Below are 8,852 nucleotides of genomic sequence, written 5' to 3'. Positions count from 1 at the left end.
GCCTTAGCCACTTGAGCCACAGGCGCCAAGCCTGCTGCTCTTTCTTTTTTTCTGCTTTTCAAATTTGCAAACCAGCTTAATTCCTAACTCTGGATTGTTAATGTCCAATCTCTTAATTACTTAACTCACTGGTCCTCCCAAAATGAATTAAAAAGTAGCTACATTTTACCTGATATACATAGGCATACAACTGTGAAGATAATAGAGTACATATATTTCTCATGCTTTTTAGAAAGATAATTTGAGTTTTTATTTGCTTTTTGAAGTATTATGAATTGCTTTTATAAACTGCTAAATGATAAAGACACAATGAGTTCTCCAAATAGTAATCTTATTCAGTGCATGTGTGTTTTTAAAATCTGTGATTCTGACATGTTTCATAGGAGCAGGCTTTCTGAATAGCCATCTTAAAAATTAAGTGAAAACTCATTAGTAGCAAATTACATACAATGATTTTAATCCCCAGGAGACTGACTCTCTGTGCATATTGAATAGTCATTTGTTATTAGTTTATTGTAAATATAGTCAGTTAAGTTTATTGTAAAACAAACAAATAAAAACCTGAATTGCATTTGTTGTAAATTGGTAAAGTATCTTGAAATTTAATAATTTGACATTTCGAAGCACATATAATAATTTTGGAACATCTGGCAACTAATGAGATTTCTGATTAGCTTTATCCATTATTTCAGCTCTTTGCCCTTTTTCTGTCTTTGTAGATCTGGACAGAATTAAGAAGAAAGAGCTTGCATAATCACAGCAGATGAAGATCCACTGGTAAAGCCATCAGGATTTTTCTCCTGCCCTCCAAAGAAAAGGTAACGGCTATTTTGCTGTAAATAAATGCATTGCTTCTATTATAAGAGTATGAGTTTTATCGGAGGATGTTAGTTTAAAAAATTTAAGATAACTGGGCTCGGCATCCGTAGTACAGTGGTTATGGTGCTGGCCACATGCACCAAGGGTGGCGGGTTTGAATCCCTGGGCCAGCTAAACAACAATGACAACTGCAACAACAACAACAACAAAATAGCCAGGTGTTGTGGTGGGCACTTGTAGTCCCAGCTACTTGGGAGGCTGAGGCAAGAAAATCACTTAAGCCCAGGAGTTTGAGGTTACTGTGAGCGATGATGTCACAGCAGTCTACTGAGGGTGACACAGTGAGACGCTGTCTGAAAAAAAAATTTAAGATATCTGAATAAGATCTCCAACTTTAAATATAACCTTGAATATTATCTTAACGAATATGAAATGACAATGACATTATGGGGGGGGGGTTGTTTCTCAATAGGAAAATTGCTAAATAACACCCCTTCCAAATTTATTAAAATTGAAGAAAACTTTTCCTCTCTCCCAATACATATCCTCTTTTTTTTTTCTGGGAGGTTGTCCACAGGCATGCTCTTATATTTCTTTCCAGCTCCACTTCCCTTAGCTACTGTCTTATTCTCTCCTTGGGTATTATTTCCTTAGCTGCTCGGGGCAGGGAAGATCCTAAGCAAGATTTTTTTTTTTTTTTTTTTTTTAGACAGAGCCTCAAGCTGTCCCCCTGGGTAGAGTGCCGTGGCATTACAGCTCACAGCAACCTCCAACTCCTGGGCTCAAGCGAGTCTCCTGCCTCCGCCTCCCAAGTAGCTGGGACCACAGGCGCCCGCCACAACGCCCGGCTATTTTTTTTTTTGGTTGCAGCCGTCATTGTTGTTTGGCGGGTCCGGGCTGGGGATTCGAACCCGCCACCTTAGGTGTACGTGGCTGGCGCCTTAGCCCATTGAGCTATAGGTGCCGAGCCCTAAGCAAGATTTTAAAACAGGCAGGAGTTTTTCAAGAATACTGTCTAGGCCCAGTGCCTTTGCCCAGGTGCCAGATAGCTCTGTGCTACTGAGCAATCTCAGATCATTATGAAAACTGCAGTCACTATTAATGGATTTTCTCCAATATGTCTACCTTCATGAATTTACTGGCTAAGTTTCACACAATGTAAAAAAGAGGAAATTCCTGTAGGAATTTTGATTAAAACAGGATAGTCGCTGCCAGTGGAGGGATTTGGAGAGAAGGAAACACAGAATGCTAAAGGAGCTCTTTAGTCTATAACTATTTGTTGATTTTCTACTGTGGCCATTGAAATTGTCTCTAGAGTAGAAAGAAAAGAATAGAAAGTAATTTCTGTGGACTACAGTTGTGACTTCTACTGTTGAAAACCACGAGGGGGTCAAAACCAGCCTAAGTCCAGTTACTTGTTGCACAAAGATCTAATTATTGAGACAAGGATTGCCAAGGAAGAAAGTAATTTTTTTTTTTTTTTTTTTTTTTTTTTGAGACAGAGTCTCAAACTGTCGCCCTGGGAAGAATGTCATGGTGCCATCATAGCTCACAGCAACCTCCAACTCTTAGGCTCAAGGAATCCTATTGCCTCAGTTTTTCTATCTTTAGTAGAGATGGGGTCTCACTCATGAGCTCCAGCAATCTACCCACCACAGCCTCCCAGAGTGCTAGGATTACAGCGTGAGCCACCGGGCCTGGCCAGAAAGTAATTTTTTAGTGATGTCTTGTCAGGAAGAATGGTGAAAGCTGCCTCATATCAGTCTCCCTGAGATCACAGGCTTTTAAAGGAGGGGCCACCTGCCTTGAGATAGTCTATGGTATAACTAACAAGGGGCCATGGGCACTGGGGGCAGGTTGTGGGGTATGGTGAGTTTTGGAATCAGGGAGTCTGCTCAGGGGCCTTCAGAATCTCAACTCCTTTGTCTTGCAGAAAATCTACAATTTCTGGAAAACAACGTAAAATGTCAAATAGTTAAGGGAAAAAATCATAAAAAAAAAGGGGGAGTCATTGAAATTTGATCTTAGAGTCCATTACATTTAAGCTTTTTTTTTTTTTTTTTTGAGTCAGAGCCTCAAGCTGTCCCCCTGGGTAGAGTGCCGTGGACATTTAAGCTTTTTAAAAGACTATCCCTATGAAAAGATATATAGAAAGGAGAGGAGCCACAAACTCCTAAGTCTGCAGAGACCAGAGGGCAAGACAGGTAGGGGAATAAACTGAGCCAGGGGGAACTGTGAGAAACTGTCAAGGCCATGACCAACCTAAAGTAGCAGCCCCTTGTCAACACCAACAGATTGTAGGCCCAATATTTGTTCATTTAACAAATATTGACTGAGTACAAACCTGCCTGGGCACTGGGGATAAATTAGTAAATCAAAGGAACAAATGTCCCTGCCATTGAATTTGCATTTACCTCTTTTATAATTGAAAAAAATTATATATATTTATCATGTCCAACATATTCTTCTGAAATATATGTATACTAGAGAATGGCTAAATAAAATTGATTGACATATGCATTTCTCCATATATATGCTTATCACTTTTTGTTCGTGAGAAAGCTTAAAATCTATTAGTAATTTTCAAGAATACAATACATTGTTATTAACTGTAAACTGTAGTCACCATGTTGTACAATAGATCTCTTAAATTTACTGTTACTTTCTAACGGAAACTTTGCGTCCTTTGACCAACATCCCTCCACCCCCAACCTCAACCCCTAGTACCTACCATTCTATTCTCTACTTCTGTTGAGTTCAACTTTTAGATTTCACATACAAATGAGACTGTACGGATTTAGCTTTCTTTGCCTGGCTTATTTCACTTAATATAATGTCTTCCAGGTTCATCTATGTTGCTGAAAATGACAGGAGTTCCTTTTTTAAGGCTGGGTAGCATTCCACTGTATATATGTACCATATTTTCTTTATCCACTTACCCGTTTGTGGACACCAGAGTTCATTCAACATCTTGGCTATTGTGAATAATGCTGTGATAAACATGAAATGGAGATAACTCTATGCCATATTGATTTCATTTCCTTTGGATGTATATCTAGAAGTAGGATTGCTGAATCATATGATAGTTGTATTTTTAATTTTTGAGGAACCTGCATGTTGTTTTCCATAATGGCTCTATTGCACTTTCTTTTAATGGAGGGAAAGAGTTAAGGGACAGCAAACATACGTAAATACATTATATATTCTATTACATGATAACAATTGATTAGAAAGAATAAGTCAGGATAAGGAGAATATTTTTGCTGGAGTGAACAGCTAGTGCAGAGGCCTAAAGCAGGAGCCTCCTGGGCGGTGCAAACAACAGAAAGGATCTGACTGAGTGAACAGGAGAAAATAAATGGTAGGAAATGAAGTCTGACAAGTAACAAGGCCAGGGTATATGGCCTCATAGTGGAACACCATTGGATAGTTCTGGGTGACTTGATCTGACTTCTGTTTTAATAAAACCACTATGGCCACTATATTAAGGTAGGATGTAGTGGGTAAGGATAAAAGCAGGGTGACCAGTTAAACTTTGGCTATTGGCAATACTCTAGGCAAGAGATGATGATACTACCAGACCTTACAAATATTTAAAGGGACTGAGATATGGACTTTGATGAATTTTAATATATTAACTAATTTAAGAAGAGCCTAAATAGGACTGTAGGTTTCTACAGTATGCTGACAGTTTGCTGCCTTCGCTATGGAAGTGGTAAAGAAATTCAGAGGAAGGTGTGGACTTTGGGCCAAGCTAAGGTGGGAAGATGAAAGTCAATTTGAAACTCAGATGAAAGCTTGACTTTGGCTCAGCTCCTATAGCTCAACCGGCTAAGGCGCCAGCCACGTACACCTAAGGGGGCGGGTTCGAATCCCCAGCCCGGACCCGCCAAAACAACAATGAGGACTGCAACCAAAAAATAGCCGGGCGTTGTGGCGGGCGCCTGTGGTCCCAGCTACTTGGGAGGTGGAGGCAGGAGACTCGCTTGAGCCCAGGAGTTGGAGGTTGCTGTGAGCTATAAGGCCACGGCACTCTACCCAGGGGGACAGCTTGAGGCTCTGTCTCAAAAAAAAAAAAGAAAGCTTGACTTTGTTTAGTATATGAGGCAGAAGGAAGGTAAAAGAAGATGGCATGCAACTTTTCACTATGTCCAAAAAGTAGAAACAATCCCTAATGTCCATCAACTGATAATTGGATAAACAAATTGTGATATACCACACAGTGGGATATTATTTAACCAGAAAAAGGAAAGAAATACTGATACACACTCCATCACAGATAAACCTTCAAAACATTGTGCTTAAATGGAAGAAGCCTGGCATAAAAGCCACATGTGATGGTTCCATTTATATGAGACATCCAGAAGGCAGAAGGAGATGGGTGGGGGTGGGATGGCTTGGTAGATATGGGGTTTCCTTTTGGAGTGATGAAGGTGTTCTGGAACTAGATAGCCATGTTAGCTGCACCGTGTTGTCAGTATACTAAATGTCATTAACTTTTATACTTTAAAATGGTTAAAATGGTGAATTTTACGTGAGTTTTATTTAAAGAAATAATGGAATTTAGCAAAATTTTCATGGATATGCCATATTTTATGTCTTGGACACAAGTAGCTTGTTTAGCTAGAGTGGAATCTTTGTAAAGGGGATGTGATCAGTGATAAGGGTGTAAGAAGATTTTTGCCAAGTAGTGAAAGATGTTGACTGGCTAAGGAGTTTAGCAGCTGTAAAATACAGCGGCATATACTCCATGAAGAAGAAGAAACTGAAGAGAGGTTGGTGCTTTGAGAATCCTAGCTAAACAATGGGTTTCAGAAAAAAGGAAATGGCCTCTGGTTTTATATTTCGGTGCTATTGCTGCTCACTTGACAGGGATTTGTGACAATCTCACAAAAATTTAATTTCAACATAAATTTAGAATTTCTTCTTCTTTTAAATAAATAAGATCCTTGGTAGAAAGGATAATCATCCCTTTTTAAAAAAATAATCATTCTGATCATAAAAGTGTATTTTTAAAAAAATCTAAACAGGATATAATTATATATGTTAATAAAACGCCCTTTTAAAAAATTTTCATCTTGACTGTCTTTTTGCTTCTATCCTTTGGACTGTCAGATTATATGTTATAATTTCATTTGTGAAAACAAAGTTGAAAAGTAAAGGCCATTAGAAACAATATGAGGTATTGTAAAATATACAATTAGCTAATACTTACTGAGCACTTACTATGTGCCAGGCACTGTCCTAAGCATATTAATTTATTGAATCATAACAAGCTGCTGAGGTATAGATGCCATTATGATCTTATTTTTACAGAGAAGGTAACTGAGGCAAAGACAAAAAATTTCCTACCAAGGCTCAGAGTTAGGCAGTTATAGAAGCTGGCTTCATGACCAGCTTCAGCCCAACTCATGGTTTCCATGAGGGATGCTGTGGCTAATGATATCTGCTCTTAGGATTTTTTTCAGAAGAAGTCAATCTGGAATTCTTTTTGTGAAACATTCCAAATTTCTATGTTGGTTTTACAGCCATATAATTTATTGGGATATAATTCAAATACCATAAAGTTACTCATTTAAAATATACAATGTATTGGGCGGCGCTTGTGTCTCAGTGAGTAGGGCACCGGCCGCATATACTGAAGGTGGTGGGTTCAAACCTGGCCCCGGCCAAACTGCAACAAAAAAATAGCTGGGCATTGTGGCAGGTTCCTGTAGTCCCAGCTACTCGGGAGGCTGATGCAAGAGAATCACCTAAGTCCAACCTAAAGAGTTGGAGGTTGCTGTGAGCTGTGACGCTACAGCACTCTACTGAGGGTGATAAAGTGAGTCATGTCTCTGCAAAAAAAAAAAAAGAAAGTATACAATGTATCGATTTTTAGTATATTCACAATGTTATATAACCATCACTTTTATTAAAGTCCAAAACATTTTCAGCACTCTTAAAGAAGAACCCATGGCCATTAAGTCATCACTCCCTCATCCTCTCCTTCTAGCCCCTAGAAATAACTATTCTTCTCTGTAAGTATGGATTTGACTATTTGGGGAACTCACATAAATGAATTCATATAATATGTGACCTATTTTGTCTTTCATTTAGCATAATATCTTCAGGTTTCATTCATGCTGGAACACATATCAGTGCTTTGTTTCTCTTATGGCTGAATGATATTTTTGTATGGATATACCACAACTGTGTATGCATTCATCTGTTAATGGACACATGGGTCATTTTCATCTTTTGGCCATTACAAGTAATGCTACAAATGAATATTGTTGTACAAGTGTCTCTTTGAGTCTCTGCTTTCAGTTCTTTTGAGTACCTGGTAGATACCTAAAAGTGGAATTACTGGAGGCAATGGTAACTGTATGTTTTATTACTGCTACTTTGTTTTCCACAGTGGTTGCAACATTTTACATTCCCACTAGCAGTGTATGAGGATTTCATTCTCTTCCTTTTGTATTACCACTAGCAGAGTATGAGGATTTCAATTTCTTCCTCCTCCTCATCCTCACACCTTCCCCTGTGTTCCTCACCCTGTCTTCCTCCCCCTCCCTCTCACCTCCCTTTTTCTTTCTACTTTTTGTGGAGATGGGCTCTTGCTATGTTGCCCAAGCTGGTTTCAAGTTCCTGATTTTAAGTGATCCTCCCAGCTCAGCTTCCCAAGGTGCTGGGATTATAGGCATGAGCCACCACTCCCAGTCTTTTCACCTTCTTGATGGTATTCTTTGAAGCACAACAGTTTAATTTTGATGAAATTCAACTTATCTAATTGGCTGTTTTTAAAGAAATACCTGAAGGGTCAGACTCTAGTGCATGAATCACCCACTTAAGATTGTTATCCTACTGCCACTGCCTAGAAAACTTTTGGAAAAATCTTGATGCTTTTCAAAGATAACTGTTTTCTGAAATGGAGAGAGGTAAAGTCAGGCTTTGTAAGCAAGAAAGGCAGATTTATCACCAGGAGCAATTTTGTTTGGGTTCCCCTTTTATGATCTTGAAGTTCCTTCACTTAGAACAATTTGTGGGAGAAGGAGAAGTGGGAAGTGGAGAGAAGATTAAGGTCTCCAGATCAGGAAGATTTTATGTTAATTAAAATGTCAGAAACTTTGTTGTGAGCCACAAGTGATGCTGTGTAAAATCAGAATGGCCATGAGAGTATAGTCAGTAATTGTCTGTTTCTGAGAAGAAAGGTTTAGGAACCAGTACATCTAGAAAGTTATTTGGGTTAAGGCCCCGCATATTATATGAGAATTCTTTACATGTGTTTATACTTAGGAAGAGGTAAGGACAGGGAACTCTATTCATTCATAATCATATACATGTAAGCGAAAAAATAGTTAAATCTGCTGGCTTTTTTTTTTTCTTGCAGTTTTGGCCAGGGCCGGGCTTGACCCTGCCACCCCCAGTATATGGGGCCAGTGCCCTACTTCTGAACCATAGGCACCGCCCAATCTGCAGGCTTTTTACCTCTACCAAGGAAAGGAAGGTTTTACTTTGGAGGTGGGAAGGGAATGCAAGTTTTTATGAACAGTGTGTCCTTTGAGAAGTATTACAAACCCAGATAGGTTACTGGATCAGGGTGCAAAGAAAGAATGTGGAAAAGTCAGGGATGCTGTTTGCTGTTTCTGTGGCTTTACTTAGAGCTGGAATCTTGCTGAGGAAAGGAGGAAGAAACTTTTGTAGCGTTCCTTCCCTTTTCCCTCTTATACTAATACACTTGTACTACTGTTAGTACCTAGAGGTTAGTCTGAAGGCATTTTGATGATCAGCTTGGGGACCTGTGCACAACACATCTCATGGTTTGTGGAGAATTGAGTTCCAAGTTCCAAAAGACACCCTTATGTTAGGAATGCAAACTGCCGGCTCGGCGCCTGTGGCTCAAGTGGCTAAGGCGCCAGCCACATACACCTAAGGTGGCAGTTCGAATCCCCAGCCCGGGCCCACCAAACAACAATGATGGCTGCACCCCCCAAAAAAAAAAATGGCCAGGCGTTGTGGCGGGCGCCTGTAGTCCCAGCTACTTGGGAGGC

General features: G+C 39.5%; 1 protein-coding gene across 3 annotated transcripts in view; it reads left to right on the top strand.

Annotated features, from left to right (window-relative positions):
• Positions 1–8,852, top strand: part of ATXN7 (ataxin 7) — a 124,037-nt gene that overhangs the window by 6,927 nt on the left and 108,258 nt on the right. For all 3 annotated transcript variants that reach the window (XM_023510703.1, XM_023510700.1, XM_023510701.1), the window contains exon 2: positions 720–818. The gene's annotated coding sequence lies outside the window, so the exon portion shown is untranslated. The remainder of the gene's footprint in view (positions 1–719; positions 819–8,852) is intronic.

Source organism: Otolemur garnettii, unplaced genomic scaffold (assembly GCF_000181295.1).
Source record: "Otolemur garnettii isolate 467f Iridium unplaced genomic scaffold, OtoGar3 scaffold00015, whole genome shotgun sequence".
Lineage (NCBI taxonomy): Eukaryota > Metazoa > Chordata > Mammalia > Primates > Galagidae > Otolemur > Otolemur garnettii.
The sequence above is the reverse complement of the archived record's forward strand: the minus strand, read 5'-3'. Positions and strand labels throughout refer to the sequence as shown.